At 48.9% G+C, this 13,426-nt stretch overlaps 1 pseudogene; it reads left to right on the top strand.

The window, feature by feature from the left end:
- Positions 1-5,972: 5,972 nt before the first annotated feature.
- Positions 5,973-13,171, top strand: LOC121837063 (annotated as a pseudogene).
- The last annotated feature ends 255 nt before the right edge of the window (positions 13,172-13,426 follow it).

Genomic DNA, 13,426 nt, shown 5'->3' with positions numbered 1-13,426 from the left:
TCACAATGAAAGAGCTGCGTGCGTTGATATGTCGTTTTCTGATAGCAGACTAATTATTTTGATGTGCGTGTGTGCTTTTAGTTTTCTCTCGCGCTGTCACTGCTGTAGAGTGCAACTCGGTGGTCGAGAGTTCGTCAAGCCGTTTCATGCTGCTCTTTTGTTTCGCTCTCCACCATTGTAAATAGAGAAAAAAATGTGTTATTTTTTTTTTTTTAATATTGTGACGGTTGTAAGAAGAGGAAGAAGACGTCACGTCGGAAACAAACGGGGAACAGATTGGGGCACAGGACACGCTTAAATAAAAGCGTTCCACTAATGTCAGAAGTGGGATCTTCAGTGAAGACGCCTTCTGCCGGCACGCATGGACCTTCCTCGACAGCCTGAGGATGAGATCCCGCGAACCGGAGAAGCCATCGCGCCCCGGCCGGTTCCCGACTACATTGACCCTAACATTCGAACTGAGACTTCATCGGCCATTGAAGCCCTGCTGGATGCCCACCACCAACGGACTGCCCAGGAGCTCAGGCACAGAGACGCGGCCCTTTTTGAGGTTCTGTCGAATTTATTCGAACGAATATCGGTCGCACTTCTTGATGGCCTGCGATCGCTCGTCCAGCCAGGACTTTCGCAGGCAAGTCCAAGTTATCTGCAGCCAACATCAGTGACGACAAACGTCGCGTCGACTATTAGCCCCGAGAGCGAACACAAGCGTCGCTGCGGTCGCCGCGCCCTGATTGGGTGAGGTGTACCGTGACGTCAGCGCGAGTACCCCGCTCCTCGATCTCGCATCGGGTCGCTTCCCAGCACCGGTTTCCTGGTTTGGCGTTGTGTGCCGCAAGCTCTTCGAGGAGCCGGACTTCGTTTACCCGGTGTACAAGACGTTGAGTTAGGCCGATATTAACGTGCTTCCGTACATTTTATAAGCCTGCTCGTCCCTTTTACCTTTAAAATTAGGTTACAAATCCCGAAAACTATCGGCGGAGGCAATTACGCCGATGAACCTCCCCGTCCGTCCACACGATGCAAGGCAATCTTGAGAGGGGTCGGTGAAGCGGTTACGCAAGTGTTTCAGACGCTGGAATTCTGTTCCTTGCATGTTCATGATTTAGGACGATATTACATCCCGCTTTAAAGGCATCTGAAGCGGCCTTTATATCATGGGCCTTTCGGTGGTCGGCAAATTAGTTCGCGACCCCGACTCTGCGCTGCCACTCTGCATGCGCTGGTTTGCAGATGTTTTAAAGGCCCTGCGTCTGATGATCTTTGAAGTGCTCATGGAACAGGATTGTTTTACATAAATGTAGCTTCTTCCTGAATTAATTATATAGTTTATACGCGTATGCAGGCATATTTCTTAGAGGATTCGCAATTACTGGAAATTAGTTTGTATGGTAGCAGCAAAAACGGCCGAATTTCCCCCAGTTGCCTCTATGATATGTAGTAAACTGCCCAAAATATGCACAGCAATAGTGCCGTAATTTGGAATGTTTATACTTTTTCCTGAAATTCTTTATTCCAGCCTTTGGTATTCGGAGAATACACCGCTTAGTCTGAATTGTCATTTCCATTTAAGAGTCACTGCCGCAGGTCCCCAAAAGCTTCCTCAGCCTCCAAACTCCCTGCAACTGGACTCTCTGACAACAGAGGAAAACAGGAGTAAAAGCAAGCATTCGAACGTCTGTTTAGTGGTAGATGCAGCACTGGTAGCAGAAAATGTGGAACCTGTTAAGGGCGACAGTCTGCGTGAGAAAAGCTTCTGGTACTTTAGCTTCAGGACAATTCGATTTAAGTAAAATCTCAATTTTAGGGCTTAATGGACTTATAATGAGTTAGACACCATAACTTACGTTTGTTATATATTACTTGAGGATTGATATAAACAAGTCCACAGATACCACCCGTGTAGTCCATTGAAATACTATCCGAATCCAGCAAAGGTAAAGTGCGAGCAATGTATATAATAAATGTTCCTTGTTTGTTTTTTTACTTTGCCCCTGCACTTGGGCTGTCTTACTTGTGATTCTCTCCCCATGGTCGAGACTGTATTTAGCACGTAGCTCGAGCAGCATGCAGCTTTTCTGCTTCGGCGATCTTGTTTAAACACAGAGATTAAAAAAAAAAAATAGCATACATAATTTGCCAATTCATTCGGACCATCAGCAGCGTTTATTGTGCGAGATGTAAATCTGTAGTGATGCCCCTGCAATTGTGGCCATATCTCTTTATTTTCACATACCAGCTGTGGTTCATGCGTTGCCTGGCCTGTCAGCCATGCTTAAAATGTTGCTTGAAGTTTCGCCTGTAGCTACAGGCCATACCTCAATAAAGGCACATATAAAAATATACACTTCCTACGAAAAACACGCCAAAAAAAATTAAATAGAAACGAGCGCGCCGACAGCTAGCGTCGTCACAGCCTCCACAGGGCGAGCGGGGCGAGTCGGGGAAAAATTCTCTCCTCGCCGTGACGTCACCCCGGTTCGCCGTAAGGGGGCGCCAGGCGAACTTCTCGGGGCTAATACCTTTATCTACTCCACGCCTTAAGCTGCGGCCATTGCAGTTTGACGGCACAGGCACATGGTCTGCCTACGTAACACAGTTCGAGATTCTTGCTAAAGCCAATCGCTGGACCGAAGAGCAGCAGGCACAAGTACTTGCAGTAAACCTCAGCGGTCCAGCGTTGCAAGTGCTCCACCACATTCCGCCTGAATCCCGTGGTTCGTACACCTTGCTGGTCCAGGCGTTAGAAGAACGTTTCGGCGATGGGCCTCAACGTCACCTTCACCATGCTGAGCTACGTCATCGACGACAAGCATCGGGTGAGACGTTGTCCCAGCTCGCTGACGACATCGAGCGTCTTGCGCGCTTGTCTTTTCTCGGGTCTTCCGAAGACACCGTAGATGCTGTCAGCACTGCGGCGTTCATTGATGCTATTGCATCTGAAGATATCCAAGAAGCTGTGCGTCTTTACCACCCCCGCACGTTTCGGGCCGCTCACACGTATGCATTAGAAGTGGAGGCCGCTCGCAAGGCCTCACGGTGGACAACCATGCATCAGTCGGCAACCACCCTTCCGACAATGACTTGCTCGAGTTCCCAAAAGAAGGCCACAGCAGAACAGAAAGTGAAGATGCTCAACCAACAGTTGCTTTTTGCAAGGAAACTACACCTGCTACCTCGCTAGGCTCGTGTTCAGTTGAACTCGGCGCTCACCTTATTCCGCTATACGAGACTACTGCTTCTCGACTTTAACAAGATGACGCTGTCCTTCTAAAAAGCTTTCTATCTCGTTTGTCGACGGTATTCAGCAGTAGCAACACCGATTTGGGAAAAACAAATCTGACCGCACACCGCATCATAACCGGTGATGCTGCGCCCATTCGACAGCCACCTCGCAGGGTGCCGCTGGCTAAGTGCGCGCACGTAAATGACCTTGTGCAAGAAATGCTCACACAAGGTGTCATTGAGCCAGCCTATGGACCCTGGTCTTCGCCGATCACCCTGGTAAAAAAAAAAAAGATGGATCGACTCGATTTTGCGTGGATTATAGAAAGCTGAATGACGTTACAAAGAAGGATGCCTTTCCACTACCACGGACAGATGACATCTTAGACGCACTCGCGGGTTCCACTTGGTTCTCGACTCTCGACCTGAAGAGCGGCTACTGGCAGGTTCCAGTACATTCAACTGACCGCGAAAAAACAGCCTTCAGGACAGGCAGTGCACTCTACCAATTTACAGTCATGCCATTCGGGTTGTGTAATGCGCCCGCAACGTTCCAACGTCTGATGGAGAAGGTTCTTCAGGGACTGACCTGGTCTGCGTGCCTTGTTTATTTAGACGATATCGTGGTCCTTGGGAAAACGTTCGCCGAACACTTGGCAAATCTTGAGCTGGTTATTCAGCGACTTCAGGACGCAAACCTGAAACTAACTCCAAAAAAATGCACCCTATTTGCTAGGGAAACTCGGTACCTAGGCCACGTTATCTCAGCCAATGGAGTTTCTCCTGACCCAACGAAGTTGTGTGCCATAACCGATTGGCCGACCCCGACATCAGGTGCGGACGTTCTGAGCTTCCTTGGCTTAGCGACTTACAACCGGCGATTTGTTCCTGGTTTCTCGCGAGTCGCTAAACCGCTTTATGCTCTAACTCAGAAGTCCAAGGTGTTCAACTGGTCCACCGAATGTCAAGACTCCTTCCAGACACTCAAGCAGGCATTAACATCGCCCCCTGCACTGGCTTACCCAAGAGATGACGCCTTATTTATTCTTGATACAGATGCAAGCAACACTGCAGCCGGTGGCATTCTATCCCAACAGCAAAAGGGCCACGAGCGAATCATCGGGTATTATAGCAAAGCATTCACAAAACCGGACCGTAACTATTGCACCACAAGACGCGAACTTCTTGCGATAGTCAAGGCGCTCTCTCACTTCAATCACTACTTGTGCGGCAGGAAATTCATTATTCGTACAGACCACGCGGCTTTGACATGGCTGCTTGGTTTCAAGGCGCCAGAAGGACAAGTGGACCGCTGGCTAGAACAACTCCAGCAGTACAACTTTGAGATCAAACATCGAGCCGGATCACATCACAGCAACGCTGACGCCCTCTCCAGACGACCATGCAGTGAGGGCTCCTGTCGACAGTGCTTGAGCATGATCCGCCGTAATTCGACCCGGACAGACATGTTCTGCCAGGTGGCCATCTCTGACAACATGTGGTCACCTGAAGAGATCCAAGAGGCCCAGTTGCGCGACCCTGCTGTCGGCCTATGTGTCCAATGGAAGCGAAGCGGTCGCCGACCGCCACGTACCGAGATATCTCATCTTTCTCCACACGTCTTAAGCTACTGGGCCCAGTGGGACACGCTGGAATTACGCAACGGACTTCTTTATCGTCGCTGGGAGTCACCTACTGGTGACCGAGTCGTGTGGCAGCTAGTGGCACCACCCGAGTTCCGCGCCCAGATTTTCAGACAGCTTCACAGCAGTCCTGAAGGAGGCCATTTTGGCTTCAATCGCACCCTTCGGAAGATACGCGAGCGCTTCTACTGGTTGCAGTGCCATAATGACGTTAGATTAATGTGCCGGCAATGCGACATGTGCACCTCGCGTAAGGGTCCACACAAGAAAGCGCACGCGCCTTTGCAAGAGTGCATCAGTGGAGCACCATTTGAACGTATCGCCATCGATGTTCTAGGTCCATTACCACGATCAAAAACTGGAAACAGGTATTTTCTCGTCATTGTGGACTACTTTTCGAAATGGCCAGAAGCCATCGCCATTCCTGGTCAGACTGCCCCTGTTGTGGCGGATGCTCTGGTGACTCACTGGATATCCCGATACGGCGCACCCTTGGCACTGCATTCCGACCAAGGGCGGAACTTTGAGTCCCAAGTATTTAAAAAGGTTTGTCAACAATTTAACATAACCAAGACAAGAACGACGCCACTGCATCCTCAGTCCAATGGACTCGTGGAGCGCTTTAATCGCACCATACTGCAGCATTTGGCTATGTTTGTTAATAGCCACCATGACAATTGGGACGACTGTGTTCCTTTGTTTCTCTACTCCTACCGAACAGCGGTCCATGAAGTCACCGGGTATACACCTGCTATGATTCTCTTTGGGCGGGAAATTCGTATGCCCTGCGATCTCGCCTTCTCAAGACCGCCAGACCGCCCCTCTCAACCAGAGCCGTACATTAATGACCTGATGACACGTCTTGAACAGACCCACGACTTCGTCAAAAGCCCCTTGTCTATCGGCTTTCAGCGCATGAAGGCACGCTATGACGAGCACAGCACGCAAGAGGTTTTTGAACCGGGTGACAGAGTATGGCTGTATAACCCGCTACGAAAACGAGGACTTTCACCGAAACTTCAAAGAAACTGGCAAGGGCCATACACTGTTGTCGCGCCTCTTAACGACGTGGTGTACCGTGTGAGACACAAGACCCGTTCTCGCATGTTTGTGGTACACAGGAACCGCCTCGCTCCCTACGAGGGCAGCTCTACCTAAAATGAGAATGAAAAGTAGTTATTTTCTTTTTGGAGGGGGAATAGTGTGACGGTTGTAAGAAGAGGAAGAATACGTCACGTCGGAAACAAACGGGGAACAGATTGGGGCACAGGACACGCTTAAATAAAAGCGTTACAATATTATTAAAAACTAGCTCCAATTTATATTTAGGAGAAATTCATGATTTTATACAATAAGCGCATATTCTACCCAATCAGCATCGTTGTTATTTCCAGACAATAAATAGGAGCCAGCTTTGACCCCATGCGCTGTGAACAGCGACTAAAAATGCAACGTCCCGCAAATACCCCTATAACCTTTGTACTCCAAAATGAGACATGTTCTGGAGGCCTAACTGCGTAGACAACATTCTCAGCATCCCAACGCAGATAGTGTTTGTGATTCCAAACATTTTACCTGTCTCGTCATTAGATGTATTTTTCCTTAAGCTCCAGCCTCCAAAGGTTCTAGAAAAAGCAGACGCATTAGACCTGTTCCTTACTAGGTTCACCTATCGTGAAGCGAATGCTATAGCATTCACTCAATACTAAGTGTTCACTAACACTCATAATGTCTTAAATGTGCATACCTCTCCAGGCAAGCTTCCCGTTTATTTGTCCAGTTGTATGCCTGATTTGTCGCACTCAATACAAAGTATGCAGTACTTTTAGGCCGAACCCCTATTATCCAAGAAAATATTCCGTACGTCAGTCCGTTTGTCCATCTATGCAGTTCCCCGGCAAAGTTAGCAACGAAATTAACGTCACACAATCTAACGTCATGTGACCTATAAACAAGTTCACTTTCTCCGTTAAATGAAGGGGAATTCGACATCACGTGACCAAACACCAATTAGACCCATTTCAGTTTCCCCCAAAACTTAGAGGAGAATTTGACATCATGTAAAATACACACGAATTTAGTTTTCCTTCAATTTAGCGAAAAAAATGTCATCACGTGACGGGAAGTTACTTGACGTGACGCTAGGATGCCAAGTTGGGCGGTAACGTAACAGTGTCCCGACGGGATGTTGCGGTGTAACAATACTTCCTCTACTCCCCCAAGCGACTGCTCCACGTCTTCATAACAATGTTAATCTATCGTATCTGCAATACTGCATTCTATGTTTTATATGACTTTAGAGTTATACTTCGCTATTATTTTATTTCTTTATTTTTTGTTTCAACGATGCACCCTTTGACGGCATTGCCGTGGCATATTTTGAAGTGATCATTTCTGTTCTTCACGCATGGCCTTCCTTGGAGTAAAAAAGACAGTGCCCATGCCGTGAGCCTGATTCAAAAGAACATTGTTCGTTCGCTCGTCACGCATCTGCCACCAGAAAAGGCTCTGACGTGACCAGCCACAAAAAAAAAAATGAGATGCTGGTCTCTTTATTGTTAGGCATTGGAGAATTGCAAGAATCCCGGCGGCCGAGATGGAAAAAGGGAAGCTAGGGGACCTCTTTGCCGATCTGCCTAAATATGTCAGTGTTCTTTTTTTTTTTCTTATAATGCTCTAAAGCAGCCATCTCGCACGTTAAAAAAACAAAAAGAGCGAGAAGGTTGGCCACAGGAAATCACATGTGGGCTTTAAAGTGCATTCCGTAAAGATTTCGAAACCAGAAAAGTGGCATTAGATGGTTCCAGCACAGATTGAGTTTTAATAAAAATAATCAAACAAAAAACAAGTCACATTTGGGGGCTTTACGTGTCAAATCAACGACGGGCGTGTGGCACGCCTCAGCGGAGGACAGAAAATTAATTTACACCACCTGGGGTTTCTTTTAAAGTTCAACAAAAAGCTCGGTTACACGGCGCCTTCTCGCAATATGCCTGGGTCAGATTGATGGCTCCTTGGCCGGGATTATCAGACAAGGAAGTGAGGTTGAATGGATTCAAAGCAAGATAAAAAATGCACTATAAAACACAACGAATTGTAATGGTGCATATGAATTCCGTTCCTTTTGTGACAAACTTCGTCCATATTGCCACGGGTGTCGCCGAGAAGCGCGTGCGTGGCCGAATGGTCAGCGCGCTTGACTCTCACGCGGAAGGTCTAAATTCGATTCCAGCCAGCGGAATGCCTTTCTATTTATTATTTCAACTTGGCGTTCTCGTAAGTTTGAGTACATTCTCGTCTGAGCGAGTTCCGAATGTTCTACGCGCGGAATGTTCCCCGCCGAATGTTCAAGAAACTTACGAAAGTACAAAAGGGACTCCGCATGGCGAGCGGAGTCAGTCTTGCCCCAGCGTACGATCCTGCTATTACTCCTCCATTGACGCCCGCGACGCTCTATTGTGATCTTCTGTTCCCTTATTGTTCTGGGCACAAGTTCACCCCATTGAACGTTTAGTTTCTTCAGTTATTATCGCCTCATCAATCAGCGCAGATCCAAGGTTGGGGGGGGAGGGGGGGCGACGGGGGCGGCCGCCCCCCCCCCCCCCCTTCTCGGAGTCGTAGGGCAATTAATTGGATATGGGTGGACCCCACCCGAAATAAAACCGACAACCGGCCTGCCAGGTGGTAGAGGGCTCGGTACTCAAGGACGAGAATTCAGAAATAGGTCGCCCCCCAGCAGGCACACGTGTACTCTGAATTTGGAGAACTACTCCGTCGTTTCAACCGACACTGAAATCCGCGGCGGCGGTTTCGAAGCACGGTTTGCAGCCGATAAGTCGGCGCAGCGGCGCACATCTAGGGGCCGTCGGCGAAGTGTGGTTCTGCGGCGGGTAAAACAAAAGGCACAACCGGAGTCGTGTTTATGCTACTTTAGAAGAGTATTCTAATTAGTTACTGTTAGAATGACTGTAAAAAAAAAAGAAGAAACCTACAAAGGTGACATCGGGGCTAGCCCGCCAGACTCCGAGCAGGTACTTCATAGCGGCGCGTATCAAAGATGTGCCGTCCGCCTCCGCACGAGCAAAGTTCACCGCGTCTCCGGGAGCAGGCTTTGTCTCTTTGCGGTGAAGACGGGTGCGTCGGAAGAAATAAAGAAGTACAGTGGAAACCAAAACGGGGTCTTGTTTCTTTTAAGACGCTCTCGCCCCGTCTTCGCCGATCCCGATCATCTCAAACACCGCCGCCTCCTCTGCGCCTCTGCAAAGCGACACAAACGACGAGCGGTTTGCGTTCAGTGTCCGTCGAAGGGACGAGAATACATTTCTTTTACACGTGCCGCTGCGAAGCACTTGCTGGGAAGCTAGTCTCCAGGCTTCCTTTATATAAAACGAACCGCGGCGCCCGAGTCGATGTTTCTTGCGGCCGTCTTTCCTCTCCCAGGGGTCGCGTGCCCGTAGTTTGTTTGCCACGGCCTTTTCTCTTTGTTCTTAATTGAGTAAAAAAGAAAACGGAACATCGAGACAACTTGCACTGCTTTAGTTTATTCCTTTCTCCGATCTTTTTTTTTTTTTTTTTTTTTTTTATAACGGTTTTTCCAGTCTAGTAATGGCCAGTCTTCGCGTGTTGATCTGTATCTTGCCTCCTTTTCAACTATGGAAGAAAAAGCGCGCGCTTAAAAGAGAAAGAGAGAGAGAGGAGACATTACGGGAGGAAGGAGAAATAGTTGGAAATTAAATGCCACCATGAATGGTAGCGGGCGGCGGTGACTCTAGTCGGGATCGCAAGACAGTGCGTTGCCTTGTTCCGGAGGGGGCGTCATTTCAGCGAGTCCTTTTCCCGCCAAGCGGAGCAACTCGTCGTGGGACCGTTAGGGAAAGAAGAGTCATTGGGCGGTCATCGGTCGTCGTATGAACTCTGCATGCTATACTCGAGCTTACCAGGGAGACAACACCTACGCCACTGTGAATGAACTGTGCACCCGTGACGCGACTCGTACCGCTGCCTCAGAGTCGTTGATGCCGAAAGGTTAGTACTTTTGCTGGGTTTATATTGTTTTCAGAGACCCGCTATCAATCCGGGCGCGCGCTTCAGAGCATACTTCGAAGTGGTAGCACGAGCTCCCGCAACAAGTAGCGTTGCATGAAACCAATGCCCACTAAAACCACGTGTTGTTGCTAGCCAATTGTGGTCATTGCTGCCTTTTAATTTCTGTAGTTACCGAGTGTGACCTCATTTCATTTCTTTTTATGAAGCCGATGTTTATTATTTAGCCCTTGGGCCTCTCACTTAGACTACGAGTCCCGGCGACGGTGTGTGTGTGTGTGTGTGTGCGCCTCACATTTAAGGCCGCCACACACCGTACCGGGTAGGAACCGGTCTTTGCGAAGCCGGTTTCGTCCCACTTCCCCGGTGTTGCGTGAAACGTAAAACCGAGACCACAACGTGACTACTATTCACTCGACACGAATTATCATTGCGGCGCCCTATCAACGTGTCGATCACACGCATTGCCATCTTCGCCAGTTTTTGAAGATTTGCAAGATTACTAATGCTATAGTCGCTTCATTTTCTTCAATTTGATTAGACGCAAAAAGGCGCGTGCACTTTCTGAAGATCTCCGTTCCCCTTCATACCAAAAGCACACAAGAACACCGCCAAAGCTCCAGCATGCAATTTTACTACTAATGTTCAGTGCTGCAGGACACCAAATATTTGGCAACAGCGTTCCTTCGTTTGCAGGCATTTAAGGATCAAGTCAAACATGAAGGGAACGGATTTGCAAACAATTGACAGGTTTTTCTGCCTGGACCCCCAAAAACGTTTTCTAACTGGAATAGACGACACCGACGGAGCAACGTCATCTACAACTTCTGAGACGCCAGCAAATCAGTCTGGAGGTCTTCTACCAGGGTCCTGTCGTCCGTGGACATCTATTGAGGGCGATAGTTTGAAGCACATTGCAAGGCCTGTAAGCTCATCGAACGGCAGTGAAGACCGTCAAAGCGATGGTCACGGCAGTTCAGTACATAGTAGTAGCTTCTTGGTGACAACATCGTGCGACATCGGGAACTTCGTTGGGAAGCAGTTAGACGACCAAGCCAAACGGCATTTACTAGAACACCATTGGAGTACTCCCGAGGATTACACTTTTCCGTTATCGGTGCACAGGAAAAGCGGCAGACAAGAGAAGCGATATGTGAACCACTCACATTTGAAGAAATTTAAGTGCCTCATGCTCTCAGATAACCAAAAAGGTCTTTACTGCAAATACTGCTCGTTTTTCACTGCAGGCAGCCTAGGAGGCTTCCAAAAAAAACGTGCCACTCCAAAGGCTGGTCACGAAGCCACTTGTGTCGTTCGCCAAGCTACTGGGTAAAGGCGGCGCGCTTACTGTACATGAGAACAACAAGTACCACAAGGAAGGGGTTCAGGCAGGGAAGGACTTCCTCGCGTGCGTTCGCCACCCGGAGAACGATCTGGCGAACCAGATTTGCAGTCAGCGGCTGCAGCAAGTGAAAGAAAACCGGCGTAGACTTGCGCCGATCGTAGAGTCGATTATTTTCTTGGGTTGCGAGAACATAGCATTCCGGGGAAACAGACGACGGCGCGCTTCTGCAACGTCAAAATGAAGGCTCATCGGCCTCCAACGAGGGGAATTTCCGCGACACCGCACTCCATGAGCACCTCCTCAGTTCATCATCTAGAGAAAAATACATCAGCAAGATGACCCAGAACGAACTGATTGAGTGTTGTTGAGACGAGATGCTTGCGATACTCGTGCAGTGGGTACACGAGGCAGGTATTTGCAGCCTAATGTTTGACGAGACAACTGACTCGTCACACAAATCGCAGCTGAGTCTCGCACTGCGATACGTGCACCAAGACAAGGTACGAAAGAACTTCGTTCAGTTCGTCGACCCTCGTGATGATGCTGGAGGTTCCAACTATTGTACTGCTGAGCCTGCCCTGACCGGAAAAGTTCTTGGCAAAAAGGTCATGCAAATGTCGAGAAACTTGGGGCTTGATCTGGAGAGGTGTGTCGGCATGGCAACAGATGGCTGCAGTGTTATGACGTCGGAGTTGTGTGGTGCCGTAAACGAAATCAGGCGGCACGATCCGAATGCATTGCACTGCCCGTGTTTCAACCACACCATCAACTTATCGTTGTCCAAGTCATCACGAGTGCAAGCTGTCAGAAGCGCTGCAGGAACCATGAAGAAAGCAAATTCTTTTTTCACGGCATCATCGAAGCGAAGCAAGGTGCTTAAAGACACCCTTGGAAGCCAGCTGAAAGGACTCTGCGAGACGAGGTGGGCGGACAGACATGACAGCATCATTCAATTTCGATAAACTCTACCGAGTGCGTGCAAGGCCCTTGACGTCGTGCCAAGTGGCGAGAAACGAAGAGCGCTACTAAGGTAAAGATACTTCGCATCGCGCTTAGTGATGACGAGTTCATGGTGCCCATTGTTTGCTTGTCGGACCTGCTTGCGCACACCCTGCCACTAAGTCGTCTATTTTGGAAGGAGGGTGTTGACATCCACGAGGCAAGAAATGCTCTAGATGATACAGTATAAGTTCTTGCTGACAGAAGAAGCCACGGCCGAGAGGCGTTTGCGCCTCTTTGCGAACAAGCCGTAGTGCTCGCAGATGCGCTTGATGCGGACATACTTCCACCGCGAGTCACGATAAGACAGTTTAACGTGTCTACTTCCAACCAGAGTCAGACTCCAACCCGGAGTCTGACTACTAGCCAATACTAGACAATGTGCTGGAGGACCTCAGGTCGAGATTGTCAAACGAAGCGCTGAGTGTTCAAAGCCTTCTCGTCTTTATACTGTCGTTTCGGCGAAGCACCGCAGAAGAGGACTATATCACAGAAATCACAGGTCTCCCTGAACGATAATGCTCTAACGTTGGGCACGAGACGACGACTGCCAAGGAGCTCATCGGAGCTGAACGGCGGTCGTGGAAGGCGAAGTGGAAGAGCGAGAGCGAAGGCGGGGCGACCGTCCCTTCGACTGCAATCGGCGCACTCGGCATGTGCGACGATGAAGTTTATCCATCCGTCAAGAAGTTCTTGTACCTTCTAGCCACGCTTCCCGTGAGCGTCGCCAGTGCAGGGCGGTCGTTTTCAATGCTCCGTCGCCTAAAAACGTGACCGTTCACAGATGGGCGAGACTCGTTTGACAGGCCTGGCCTTGTTAAACATCCACAGAGACATCAGAATTATCAGCGAAAGCGTGATCGATCGTTTCTCAAGCAAGAGCAGTGGACAACGAAGGCTTGAATTTGTTTTGTAAACAGAACTGGTAGTTCCTGCCTTCGCATGTTGTTCCATGGTGAATTGACATTTCTGGGTATCTTAACGACTGTGATTATCTTAGTTTGTTTTGCGAGTACCGAAGCCTGCTGCCTCCGCGTGCATTCCACCCTCTATTGCACTGCTACATTGCAGTAGCGTCATGTAAAAAATAAACCCTGCTTCGGTACCGGTTACCTGTATTAATCATATACGGCGTTCCTTTCCGGTAACTTCAAAATAACACATGGCATTC

This window comes from Ixodes scapularis, unplaced genomic scaffold, assembly GCF_016920785.2.
Source record: "Ixodes scapularis isolate PalLabHiFi unplaced genomic scaffold, ASM1692078v2 PGA_scaffold0__279_contigs__length_252992795, whole genome shotgun sequence".
NCBI classification, from domain to species: domain Eukaryota; kingdom Metazoa; phylum Arthropoda; class Arachnida; order Ixodida; family Ixodidae; genus Ixodes; species Ixodes scapularis.
The sequence above is the reverse complement of the archived record's forward strand: the minus strand, read 5'-3'. Positions and strand labels throughout refer to the sequence as shown.